The sequence below is a fragment of the Callospermophilus lateralis genome, chromosome 6, assembly GCF_048772815.1.
Source record: "Callospermophilus lateralis isolate mCalLat2 chromosome 6, mCalLat2.hap1, whole genome shotgun sequence".
Lineage (NCBI taxonomy): Eukaryota > Metazoa > Chordata > Mammalia > Rodentia > Sciuridae > Callospermophilus > Callospermophilus lateralis.
The window spans coordinates 117,338,417-117,351,055 of record NC_135310.1 but is presented as its reverse complement, the minus strand read 5'-3'; the positions used below and the strand labels follow the sequence as shown (position 1 = coordinate 117,351,055).

The 12,639-nt window shown below is 45.1% G+C and overlaps 1 non-coding gene across 1 annotated transcript; it reads right to left on the bottom strand.

Annotated features, from left to right (window-relative positions):
• Positions 1–1,291: 1,291 nt before the first annotated feature.
• Positions 1,292–1,362, bottom strand: Trnas-cga (transfer RNA serine (anticodon CGA)). The gene has a single exon. It is a non-coding gene; the product is annotated as a tRNA-Ser (tRNA).
• Between the last annotated feature and the right edge of the window lie 11,277 nt (positions 1,363–12,639).

The window sequence follows — 12,639 nt, the reverse complement described above, 5'->3', positions numbered from 1 at the left end:
TGGGGGTGGGAGAACCTTGCCATGAAACTGTTCCCTTCATCACTGAGTTCTGCTGAATGCCGCGATGGGTCGGGTAGGGGGAAAACAGGTTGGGATGGGATAGGACTAGCACCATTTTAAGTCCCTGTCACCTCTTCCGACTCTTCTGAGTGCCTTCTGTGGGGACTCCGGCTGTGCTGGGAGAAATACTTGAACTTGCCTCTTTTACCTGCTGCTTCTCCAAAAATCTGCCTGGGTTTGGTTCCCTGTTTTCCTCCCCCCTCCCCCCCTCCTCCATATGAAAGGTGCCATGGAAGAGGCTACAGGGCCAATTGCCGAGCCACCTGCCCTTTTTCTGCCTCCTTTAGTAAAACTCCCAGTGAACTGGTCTTCCTTTTTGGTTTTTACTTAACTGTTTCAAAGCCAAGACCTCACACACACAAAATGCACAAACAATGCAAATCAACAGAAAAGCTGTAAATGTGTGTACAGTTGGCATGGTAGTATACAAAAGGATTGTAGTTGATCTAATTTTTAAAAAATTTTTGCCTTTAAGTTATTTTTTTTTTTTTTTGAAAGATGCGCATTCTAACCTGGAGGTCAATGTTATGTATTTATTTATTTATTTATTTGGTTCCCTTCCTGCTCTTAAGCTTCCACAGCTGCTGCCCTAGGTTGTTGTTGGGTTTTTTTCTTTCTTTCTTTCTTTCTTTCCTCCTTTCCTCTGACTTTGGGACCTTTTGGGGAGGGCTGCAACGCTTGCTCTGTTTGTGGGGTGACGGGACTCAGGCGGGACAGCTGCTACAGCTCCCTGACTTCCGTGGGAGCCCTGAGCCTGCTCATTTCAGTGGGTTTGGGCTCCCTGGGTGGTGGGGGAGGGGCATTGCTGACTAGTGTATATAGGATAGATATATGAGACGCAGTTCTGGGTGGTGTGCCTTCCGGATCCTCTCTGGGGCTGTTCTGAGCAGCATGTAGCCTGCTGGTTTTATCTGAGTGAAATACTGTACAGGGGAATAAAAGAGATCTTATTTTTTTTTTTTTATACTTGGCGTTTTTTGAATAAAAACTTTTTGTCTTACTTTGTGGTTTCTGATCCTTGTCCATGCAGAGGCAGGCTAACTTGGTGTGCATTTATTGAGCCCTTTAGTGAGGGACTAAAGGCCTGTGTACTGGTTTGCTTCAGCGGGAGTCCTGGGGTAGTCATTTTTACTAAGCGAATGTGGACATGATTTGTCATGAGGGGGCCCTAATGAAATAGGACATCCTCTGATTTTTGTATAAAGTAGTTTTTATTTTTTGTTTTCTTTTTTGGTGGTGCTGGGGATTGAACCCAGGGCCTTGTGCATTCGAGGCAAGTGCTCTACCAACTGAGCTACATCCTTAGCCCTCCAAGTATTTAATAGCCACTTGATGCTACTGGCTACCTTGTTGGCTGTACAGGACATTTTTATCATTGTAGGACGTCCTCTCCAACAATGCTGACGTGGGAACATGTATCTCTTGCATCAGTAAACTTTTTTTTTTTTTTTAAACCTCTGAACCACATCCCTAGCCCTTTTTATTTTTTATTTTGATACAGGATCTGGCAAGGTTGCTTAAGGCCTTGCTAAAATTGCTTCAGCTGACCTCAAACTTGCAATCCCGCCTCAGCCTCCCCAGTTGCTGGAATTAAAAGATTTGTGACACGGCACCCAGTCCACTAGTAAAACATTCAAAAAAATTTTTTTTTAGTTGCAGTTGGACACAATACCTTTATTTTGTTTACCCATTTTTATGTGGTGCTGAGAATTGAACCCAGTGCCTCATACATGCTAGGCAAGCACTCTACCACCAATCCATATCCCCAGCTCTACCACTGATAATTTTGCAGTCAGGTATGGTGAGGTACTAGAGTTCTAGGTACTAGGGAGATTGAAGCAGGAGGATTGCTTGAGCCCAGGATTTGAACAACCTTGACTTTGTAGTGAGACTCATCTAGGAATACAAACTGTTTTGAGCATATATCCTTGATAAATGTAGAGTCTAATGGGAAGCTCTATACCTGTGGGTTTTTTTTGTTTTTTTTTTTCAGGTTCCCTTCACCTTTAATGTGAGGTTTAGTCATTAACAATGGTGGGTGAAAATGCTTGTGTTTATTTTACTTTTCCCTCCAATGTACTCTAAAGGGTTTATACTGGGAATAGGTGAAATGTTAGCTCTGCCATTGTCTTACTGCTTGTTCTATTAGTATCTTTAGTCTGTGGCTTCTATTCAGGAATCTGTTTAATAGGCCCCTTGTCTATTTTGTGAGTTACTTTAACTTAAACTGGATGTTAGAACCCCTGAATCCACTAAGTGGTAGTCTGAATACAGCCTGATATTCTGAAACCACTGTAGCTGTGCCACTATTAACTCATTTAGTAAGTATTAGTATGTTGCTTTCTTGTTTCTTTATAAATATCAAGAGCCACCCTATTATTCTTCCTCCCTTGTGGGTCATCTTTCTTCCCCTTCTCCTGCATCCACAGAATCTTTGGTATCTGGCCCTATATACTCTTTGTCAGGGTCAGGATCCAAACCACAATACCTTTCATCCTTCATTGTCTACCTTAAGCTTGGATGAGGTCCCACACCCCAGCTCAGTCCTCATGTGGCTGCAGAGAGGAAGGAAGGATTTCTTGATTATGGGGGGCTGATTTTCTGAGGTTCAACCCCTTCTTTCTCACTATTCCCTCTCATTTAAATTGTGTGGCATAGGAGTCCACACACAAACACTGCCAATCTCTTGAGTGTTGATGTCTCTTGGAAATTTGTACTTGAACAATTAAAATTTGCTCCAGGCCTGAAATTACACTTGTAATCCCAGCCACTCAGGAGGCTGAGGCAGGAGGATTGGAAGTTCAAGGCCAGTCTAGGTAGTTTAGCTAGACCCTGATCCAAAAAAAAAAAAAAAAAAAAAATCTGGCAAAACCCCACCCTTCTGTCCTGTGAAGTGAGTTTGTGTTCCTACTGGGTGCAACTTATCAGGAGTTGTGTGGGAAGTGTTAGAGGTCATACTTAGTCTCTGGGTCATTTTAGGAGTTAATTTGGGAGGAATCAGCCTTAGGCATAGATCCTAGCACTATCACTTATGTAAATGCCCCAGGCAAATCATTACTAGCTCTGAAACTAATCTCTAAACAGAGATGCTCCTTGATAGGGTTATTAGGAAGATACGAGTAAGTAGTAAGTATATGTAAATGCAAATACTCTGCTACTTCATGGAGGCAATAAAAGAACCAAAAAGTACAAGGTGACAAGAAGTTCCTGGAGTCAGGATGGTGGCTCTTACCTCTCTGGAGGCGGCATAGAGGTTGTGATCTGGAGGTACCTCTCTGTATAGGGACCTTTGACTTTCAGCAACGTCTCATAAGGTGTTTATATTACTCTATAACTTCTGGTTTGTCTTGAACAGTTATTTTTAAATTTTAAAAGTAAAGGATGTAGTTGGACTTACCTAGGGGGCAGCAGATGGAGTGATTTACTAATCCCCTTGGCAGAGGCAACCTGTGAAGGCTTCAAAGAGGAGGTGACATTTCAATTGGCTTTTGAAGGATAGACCTTAGTTTGCCTACCTGTCAAACGGGACAATGAACACAGGTGGAGCAGAGAAATCCAGTGAGGCTGATACTCCCTTTACAACTAGACCAGGGTTCAGTCTGCCTGAATCTGGTACAGCACTAGTTTTTGTACAGCCTGCAGGCTCATATTGGGTTTTACTTTTTTTTTGGTAACAGGGATTAAACCCAGGGATACTTAACCACTGAGCCTCATCCCCAGCTCTCTTCATTTTATTTTGAGGTAGTGTCTCACTAAGTTGCTTAGGACCTCCCTACATTGCTGAGGCTGGCTTTGAACTCGCGATCCTCCTGCTTTAGCCTCCTGAGCGTCACCTTGCCCGGCCTGGGTTTTACATTTGTAAGTGTAAATTGGGTGAAAAATAATGTCCTTATATGTGAAGATGATATGAAGCACAATTGAGTATTCGTACATAAATTTCATGCATCTACACATCATGTATGGTTGCTCTGTTGCCAGGATGGCAGAGTTGCTGAGTCAGACTGGATGGTCAAAAATGCTTTCTAGAAAAGGTTTCCACAGGGCTGGGGAGATACCTCAGTTGGTAGAGTGCTTGCCTTGCATGCCCAAGGCCCTAGGTTCCATCTCTGCCTAGATCAGGATCCCATGATTCATCCATCTGCATCTTTCACAGCCCTTAGCCTAGTGACAGACACATCGCGTGACTGGAGTCAGGTTGCAGGCTACCCACCACCCTGCCAGTGCCAATATTCAGGAGCTGAGTGGGGGGAAGAAGGAATCGGGTTTTCTCAGTGCCAGCCCAGAGAAATAGAGTGGCTGCTCCTCCAAGTCCCACCCCCCTGGGCTTGGGTCTGTGAAGGGTCCTTTCACAGCTGGGGGCGGGGGGGGGGTTCTTCTCCTGAGGCTAATTATTATAGGAGAGTGTTACAAAGCCCACTCTGAGTTCTGTGAATCTAAGGAAAGCTTTCAGGTGGTTTCAGGTGGGGTTTCTTGGAATTTAGGTTATTTAGGTGGGGCTTGGCCTTGGAGTGCAGAATGCTGGGTAAAGGGAGGGGATGCAAAGGATTAGGAAGGGAAGGTGACAGTAACCTTGTTAAGGGCTACACGCAGAAGGGGCTGTTACCCTGCAGTTCCTTAGTGATATTAGCCAATACTCTGTGCCTCTGCATGCCCAGCCCATTCTGTGCTTTGCATGAATTAACTTATTTATCCTCACAAGGACTCTCCATGAGGTGGATGACATTATTTATCCCCATTTTACAGATGGAGGAAATTGAATGGAATGCCTAAGTATCACATCAAAGGTCACATGAAGAAATGACAGGTCAGAGCCTAGTGTGGTGGTGCAGGCCTGTAATCCCAGCCTCTAGGGAGGTTGAGGCAGGAGGATCACAGGTTCAAAGCCAGCCCCAGCAAAAGCAAGGCACTTAAGCAACTCAGTGAGACCGTGTCTCTAAATAGAAAATAGGGCTGGGAATGTGGCTCAGTGGTCCAGTGGCCCTGAGTTCAATCCTCGGTACCTCCCCAAAAAGAAACAACAGGTCAGAATTTGAGACCCTAGCAATCTGTGCTCATTACCACTTCTCTCTCTCTCTCTCTCTCTCTCTCTCTCTCTCTCTCTCTCTCTCTCCCTTTCTAAGCAGTGTCAAAGATGGAACCCAGGGCCTTGCTAGTTAGATGTTTGTGTAGCCAGGCGTAATAGTGCACACCTGTAATTTCTTCGACTTGGGCAGGAGGATCACCAGTTCAAGGCCAGCCTGGGCAATTAGTGAGACCCTGTCTCAAAAAATAAAAAGGGCTGGGGATGCAGCTCAGTGGTAGAGCATCTCCGGGTTCAATCTCTAGTATTAAAAAAAAAAAAACCTGCGTGGATTAGTCATCTCAAGATCCCTTCCATGTCCAGGATCCAGAGGCCAGGTCTGGATTCCAGAGTCCAGAGAATGGAGCAAGCAGTTCTGTTTTGTGGAAATGCTCAGTGGAGCTGTCTGACCGCTATTTTTCGCTCTGGCCTGGGAGGGAGGACTAGTCGGAGGCGGTAAAAAAGAGGAGAAGAGGGACAAGAGGTGGGGGTTGGGGTGGGGCAGGGGCGCATTTCTTGTAAATGTTGCTCAGCTCCTTTAACTGCTGCGCTGGTTCTTGGAAACCCTCACCACAAAGGGCCTATCTAAAACAGTGTTAAAGCAGATATGGCCTCATCCCCCCTTCGTTTCCGGCCCAGCCTCACACTACTAACCCCGATTGCTAAGAGCAAGGTTGCAGTGACCCCTCGGCTTCACTGTGGGAGGAAGTACAAAAATAAGCAGAACTAGGGTCAAGCTGAGAGGACTTTATTTATTTTTATTCGTAGTAACAGGACATACGGAATGGGGTTCAGCAGGACCCCTGTTCCATGATACAGTCTCATAGCTGGTCCAAGCATGGCTCGCTGCTACTGCGACTTATTAGGGTGGGTAGTGAACACAGCCCAGGAAACAGATCACTGACAATGACATCTAGCCATCTAAAAGGTCCTCAGAAGCCTCACCTCACCCAGATTAAAAAAAAAAAAAAGTCTGCTTGGATTAGTTATCTCAAGGTCCCTTCAAGGTCCAGGATCCAGAAATGGAGCAAGCAAGCAGTTCCTTTTTGTGGAAATAGTCACCCTCCCTAATTTTGTGTTTAGCATACTAACTTTTTTTTTCTTTTTTTTTTCCCAATGCTAGGAATTGATCAGGCCACTGAGCTACATCTTCAGCCTTTTTTTTTTTTTTTTTTTAAATACTGGGAATTGAACCCAGAGGTGCTTTACTACTGAGCTATATCTCTAACCCTTTTAATTTTGTATTTTAAGATAGGGTCTCACTAAGTTGTTTAGGGCCTCCCTAAATAGCTGAAACTAGCCTCAAACTTGGGATCCTCCTGCCTCAGCCTCCCAAGTTGCTGGGATTATAGGTATGCACTGGCAGCATATTCTTTTGAAAGAGTTTTTATTTTATAGGCCTCTTTCTTTAAACTATGTAGTATTTACTTTTGGGGGGTGGCAAGGGAGTGGCTGGCAGGGCTTTGTGCATGCCAAGTATGAACTCTGCTACTAAACTACACCCCAGCCCCAGGTTGAGTGTTGATAAAGTTCTTGAGCTTTATAAAAACAGTACTGGGCATGTATATAGTGATCTGGATCTTGCTCTTCCTACTCAACATTATGTTACAAGGAAGAATGTGTGTATTGTGTAGCACGTAGCTGTAGTTCGTTTTCATTCTAGAATATTCCACTGAGTGAACAGGCATTTTGGCTGTGACTGGTGGAGCCCTACCCAGGGGCACTTAACCACTGAGCAACATCCCCAGCCCTTTTTTATATTTTACTTAAACACAGAGTCTCACTGAGTTGCTTAGGGCCTTGTCAAATTGCTGAGGCTGGCTTTGAACTTGTGATCCTCCTGCCTCAGCCTCCTGAGCCACTGGGCCACTGGGGTTACAAGAGTGCACTCCTGCACTCGGCTCCCCCTCTTCCTTCCTTACTTGTTTGCTTCCTTCCTTCCTTCTTGTCTCTCCCTCTCTCTCTCTTTCTTTCTTTCTTTTCATGGGCCTGGAGATTGAACCCAAGGTGCTCTATCATTAACTACATCCCCAACCCTTTTAATTTTTTTGAGGCAGGGTCTTGCTAAATTGCCTACACTGGCCTTGAACTTGTGATTCTCCTTCCTCAGCCTCCAGAGTAGGTGGGATTACAGGTGTGTGCCCTGCTCTGGTGAGGCCCATCTTTAGGTGCTCCTTGGGTTATTGCTTAGGAGATCAGCACACACAGGTGTAGCCCTTGCCAACACCTTGATGGGAGCCAGGAAGCAGGGTTCACATAGCCACCCATGGAGCACCTACTGCCTAGTGAGTTATCCTTTATCACAGGGAGAGTAACAACCAGGGTTTTCCCTCAGTGCCAACCAATTGACAAGTTTATCACAGCAAAGCAAAAATCAGATGTTCCAAGGGCTTCTGAGAACCCTGGCTCTGGCAGTGACTGTCGTGTATGTGATATGGTGTGTGCACGTGTACAAACTTAGCTATCTCTGGTGTGGTGCGTGGTGGTTGGGGTGAAGCTCGTGGTGTGTATGTGTTGGTGCGTGTGCAGAGTGAGTGTGAGTGCTGTATATCTGCACGCATACACGCATTCCTGGAGTTGCCACCTGCCCATGTCACCTGGACTAAAGATCCATGTTTCTTCACTGCCTGGCCCGGCTGCCTTTCCTCCTGCCTCTGTCCCAATTCTCTCCTCAGCTGCACTCCCTTCTCTCCTCTTCCCAACCTGTGAATCAGACCCCTTTGCCATAACCACCATTCATTTCTCTCCATTTCTCATTCCTCCATTCATGCTGCAGATGGACCTTCCCATACACACTTGAGATCTCATTCTTTTATTTATTGACTTTGCTGGGGATGAATCCAGGGCCTTATGCATGCTAGGCAAGTGCTCTACCTCTAAAGTACACTCCCAGCCTTCTCATCTTTTTTTTTTTTACTTACAATTTTCATGAAATTATTGGCCTTTCCCAGGGCACAGTGACTGGGGAGGCTGAGGCAGGAGGATCTCATGTTTGAGGCCAGCCTCAGCAATTTAGCAAGATATCCTTCCCAAAATAAAAAGTATAAAGGGTTGGGGATGTAACTCAGTGCTCCTGGGTTCAATCCCCAGGGCCAGGAAAAAAAAACAAAAAACTCTTGGTCTCTGCCTCCTACTTGAAACTTCTCCCTTGGTTTCATAACCCCTGGCTTGCCTTCAACTTCTCTGCCATGTAGATTTGGTTTCTTTTTCCTCTCAGTGCTGGGTGTTGCTTCCCTTCCTGTCTTCCAAGTCCCTGCTGTGGGTCCAGAGGGCACACTCAAGTGGGGCAATATGAAGACAGAACAAAAAAAAAAAAAAAAAAAAAAAGCCATTTGCAAAGGCGTGGGGCAGGTTCTGGGAAACCCCAGGGGGCAGTACTGAGCCCTGAGGCTGGTCAGGTAGGGGCACTCCCTCCTGCAGGGCTGAGGGCTAGGGGAGGGAATAGGGAGCTAGGGGGCTGCAGCAAGTGAACAAAGCTGTCTAACAAGTGTTCTGACCTTCATTCTAGAAAAGCAAACAACCTGCAGTAACACCCAGCTGCCCTGGCCTCTCTGTGTCCTTCCATGCCTTCCCATTGGCTGAACCCAACCATAAGCTACGCTTGGAATCACTGACTTTTTTTTTTTTTTTTCTTTTGGTATTGGGGTTGAACCCAGGGGTGTTGGACACTGAACTAGATCCTCAGCTGTTTTTATTTTGAGGCAGGGCTTGCTAGATTGCCCGAGTAGCTGGGATTGACACTTATGATGATTCCTAGAACTTCAGACACCGCTTTCTCCTGGGATCAACAGGCCTGTGATCAACAGCATCCCAAATACCACTGTCCAGAGCCCCCAGGCAACCCTTCACTGAATGTTACCGGGTGCTAAGGGAAAGTGAGACATCCTCAGAATCCCACCTGCTTCAGTTCCACTCACGATATGCCTGAGAAACACAGAGATCCACGCAAGTGAGAGTAGGGTCTTTTTTTTTTTTTTCTGCTTTGAAAAATGGATGTTAGCCAGGTGCACACACCTGTAATCCCAGCAGGCTCCAGAGGCTGAGGCAGGAGGATCCTAAGTTCAAAGCCAGCCTCAGCAAAGGTGAGGTGCTCAGCAATTCAGTGAGACCCTGTCTCTAAATAAAATACAAAATAGGGCTGGGGATGTGGCTTAGTGGTCAAGCACATCCAGACTATAAACAAACAAATAAATATGTATATATACAATTTTATAGAGCAAAGCTCATATTTTTATAATTTAATAATATGCTATCCTTGATCTGTTTCCACTTCAAGAATTATGGATAAACATAATCACCTGATACACCTAATATAACCACAATATGGATACTCATAATTAATTTAGATCATTTCCCAAATTCCGCCATTATGAATAAAATGTTCTTTTTTTTTTGTGGTGCTGAGGATTGAACCCCGGGCCTTGTGCATGCAAGGCAAGCACTCTACCAACTGAGCAGCTATATCCCTAGCCTCTAAAAAGTTCTATTACCAAAGACAGCTTTGGGCAGAGATGGTCACCTATGCCAATATCCATTATCCTCTTTTTCCTTCTAGCTAGTCACGTGGCCTTTTCTTTCTTTCTTTTTTGCAGGACTGGGGATTGAACCCAGGGCCTCATACATGCCAAGCAAGTCCTCTATCACTGAGCTCATCCCAGCCCTTTTTATTCTTCTGGGACTGGAGATTGAGCACAGGGGTGCTTTACCACTGAGCTATATCCCCAGCTCTTCTTATTTTCTATTTTGAGCCTGGATCTTGCTAAATTGCTGAGGCTGGCTTTGAATTTGTGATCCTTCTACCTCAGCCTCCCAAGTCGTTGGGATTATAGACGGCAGCCCCAGCTGTTTTACATTTTTATTTTGAGATGGGTTCTCAAACTTGTGATTCTCCTGCCTCAGCCTCCCAAGTGGCTGAGATTACAAAAGTAGACCCGCTTGCACATCCAGTCATGTGGCCTGTTTTAAGTAAAGATTAAATTCCCCAAATTCTCTTGCAGCTAACTGAGGACACATGACAAAGTCAAGGCCAATGAGATGGAAGCAAAAATGTTGCAAGGGCAGATTCCAGGCAAATGTCTTCCGAGACATTCTTCTATGCCCCCAGGCCCTCCTGCAAGAGAAGAGGAGCTTTGGTGAGGGCAGGTGGTGAGGGGAAGGGGAAAACACTGTGAGTGGACCATGCGATGCCCTCACACCACTATGCCATCTGAGCCCTCATTGCCATCATCCTGATTTGGAAGATGCTTCTGTTGCTGTTGCTTTTATTATTGTCATTATTTTGTTGACGTTGTTGTTACTATTTTAGTGCTGGGGATTGAACCCAGGGGGGCTTTACCACTGAGCTACATCCACAGTCCTTTTTATTTTTTTTTTGTTTAGAGACACGCTGCTGAGGCTGGCCTCCAACTTGTGATCTTCCTGCCTCAGCCTCCTGAGTGCTGGTGTCACAGGAGAGCACCACTGCTCTCAGCTCTGTAAGAAGCTTTTAATATTTCACCAGGAAAATATTTTTTTTTTCCTTTAAGTTAGTGATTTTTAAAAATGCGTGGTCTCTGAGTATACCTTCATCATTTCATGGCCCCCTCCACCCCCTTATGACACATCTCTCTAATTTTACACTGAAGTGAGTTAGAAAGTGAGAATAGATATCAAGCCAAGGCTTATTTATATCAATCTGTGCTGCAAAGTCCCCAGTAGTATGAATAATCTAACATGAAAGGTGATTTTTTTGGGGGCGGGTCACTTTATAAGCAGACGATCATTTCCTTTTTAGAGATGAGAAAACCAAGACTCAGGGGCATTTTACCACTGAGCTACATTCCCAGTTTCATTTTATATTTAGAGACAGGGTCTCATTGAGTTGCTTAGGGCCTTCCTAAGTTGCTGAGGCTGGCTTTGAACTTTCTATCATCCTGCCTCAGCCTCCTACAGGAAAGGTAATTTAAAATGTGGATTTGGCTCTGGAATGTGTCCCTTAATCCTGCAGCACACATTTTCATTGGTGGAGAGAGGAAGTGAATGAACTTTTTTTCTTTTTTAAATCAGCTTAATGAGGGGTAGTTTACACAGTGGGTCCTGTTATGAGCAATGTCCACACTAGAACATTTCCACCCCCCAACAAGTTCCCTGGGCCTTTTGCAGTCCATCTCCCACCCCCCCAGCCCCCACTGGCTCCAGGCCACCCATGATCTACTTTCTGTCACTATAGATTAGTTTTGCCTGTTGCAGAATTCCATTTAAATGGTGTCATACAGCACGTGCTCATTGGGAGGAATGACCATGGATTGGGTGCCCAGTATGTGACAGACACTTTATAAGCAGAGGATCATTTCCTTTTTAGAGATGAGAAAACCAAGACTCAGACACTAAATAGTTCACCAAGGTTACATGGCTACTAAATGACAGCATTCTGACTAAATGTATGTGTCTCCGAGGTCAAGGTCTCCCCCTGACCTTTTGTTATTTTGTTTTTTTGGGTTCTGGGAATTGAACTCAAGGGTGCTCTACCATGGAGCTAGATCCCCAGCCCTTTTTATTTTGTAATAAAGTCTCACTAAGTTTCTGAGGCTGGCCTCAAACTTGCAGACCTCCTATCTCAGTCTCCCGGGAAGATGGGATCACAGACGTGCCCCATTGCGCCTGGCTAGGGTCTTTCTTTACCCCTCACCTTACACTGCTAATGTCCTTGGAATTCCCCTGTCCTCCCCACAGTACTAGGGATTGAACCCAGGGCCTCATGCACGCTAGGCAAGTGCTCTACCACTGAGCTACAATCCCAGCATCTTTTATTATTTTATTATTATTCATTTTTGGTGTCAGGGATTGAACTCAGGGGCACTTAATTTATTTTTGAGATAGCTTCTTGCTAAATTGCTTAGGGCCTCTCTAAGTTGCTGAGGCTGGCCTCATACTTGCAATTCTCCTGCCTCAGCCTCCCGAGTAGCTGGGGTCACTGGTGTGTGCTACAGAGCCCAGCCTGTCCTTAGTCTTAGGGAGGCCCTAAAAGATGACTACGTTAGAGGCAAGTATAAGGTCAAGGCTTCCAGTCTTAGGAAAGCAGGAGTAAGTCACATGGAACAAACTGGAGAGTAGCCAAAAGGTACATAGTAAAGATGATAAGACAAATTGTAACCAAGCACCAGAAACACCATGTCTGTGTTGTACAGATATAAATAGCTACTGGGGCCTAAGAAGAGAAGAGAATGTCGCTGCAGGTGTCAGGGTATGTTCTTAGCAGAGCAAGATGATCAATCCCCCTGGCTGTTTACTTCAGATAGAATTATGAAGTTACTTGGAGAAAATCGGACTCCAGTGGGGCCAGGTTTCCATCCTTCCTTCTTGTCTGGTCCAAGCCATATTGAAATCTGAAATCTAGAAAAATCACGATTTAATGAACCAAACAGAGTCTCAGGCCCCAAGTCTCAGAACAGTAGCACAAGGAAGGCAGCTGGATTCTTCAAGGAGTTTAAGGACAAGGAAAATAGAACAGACAGTTCCGAGAGAATCATGTTTCAAAAGTT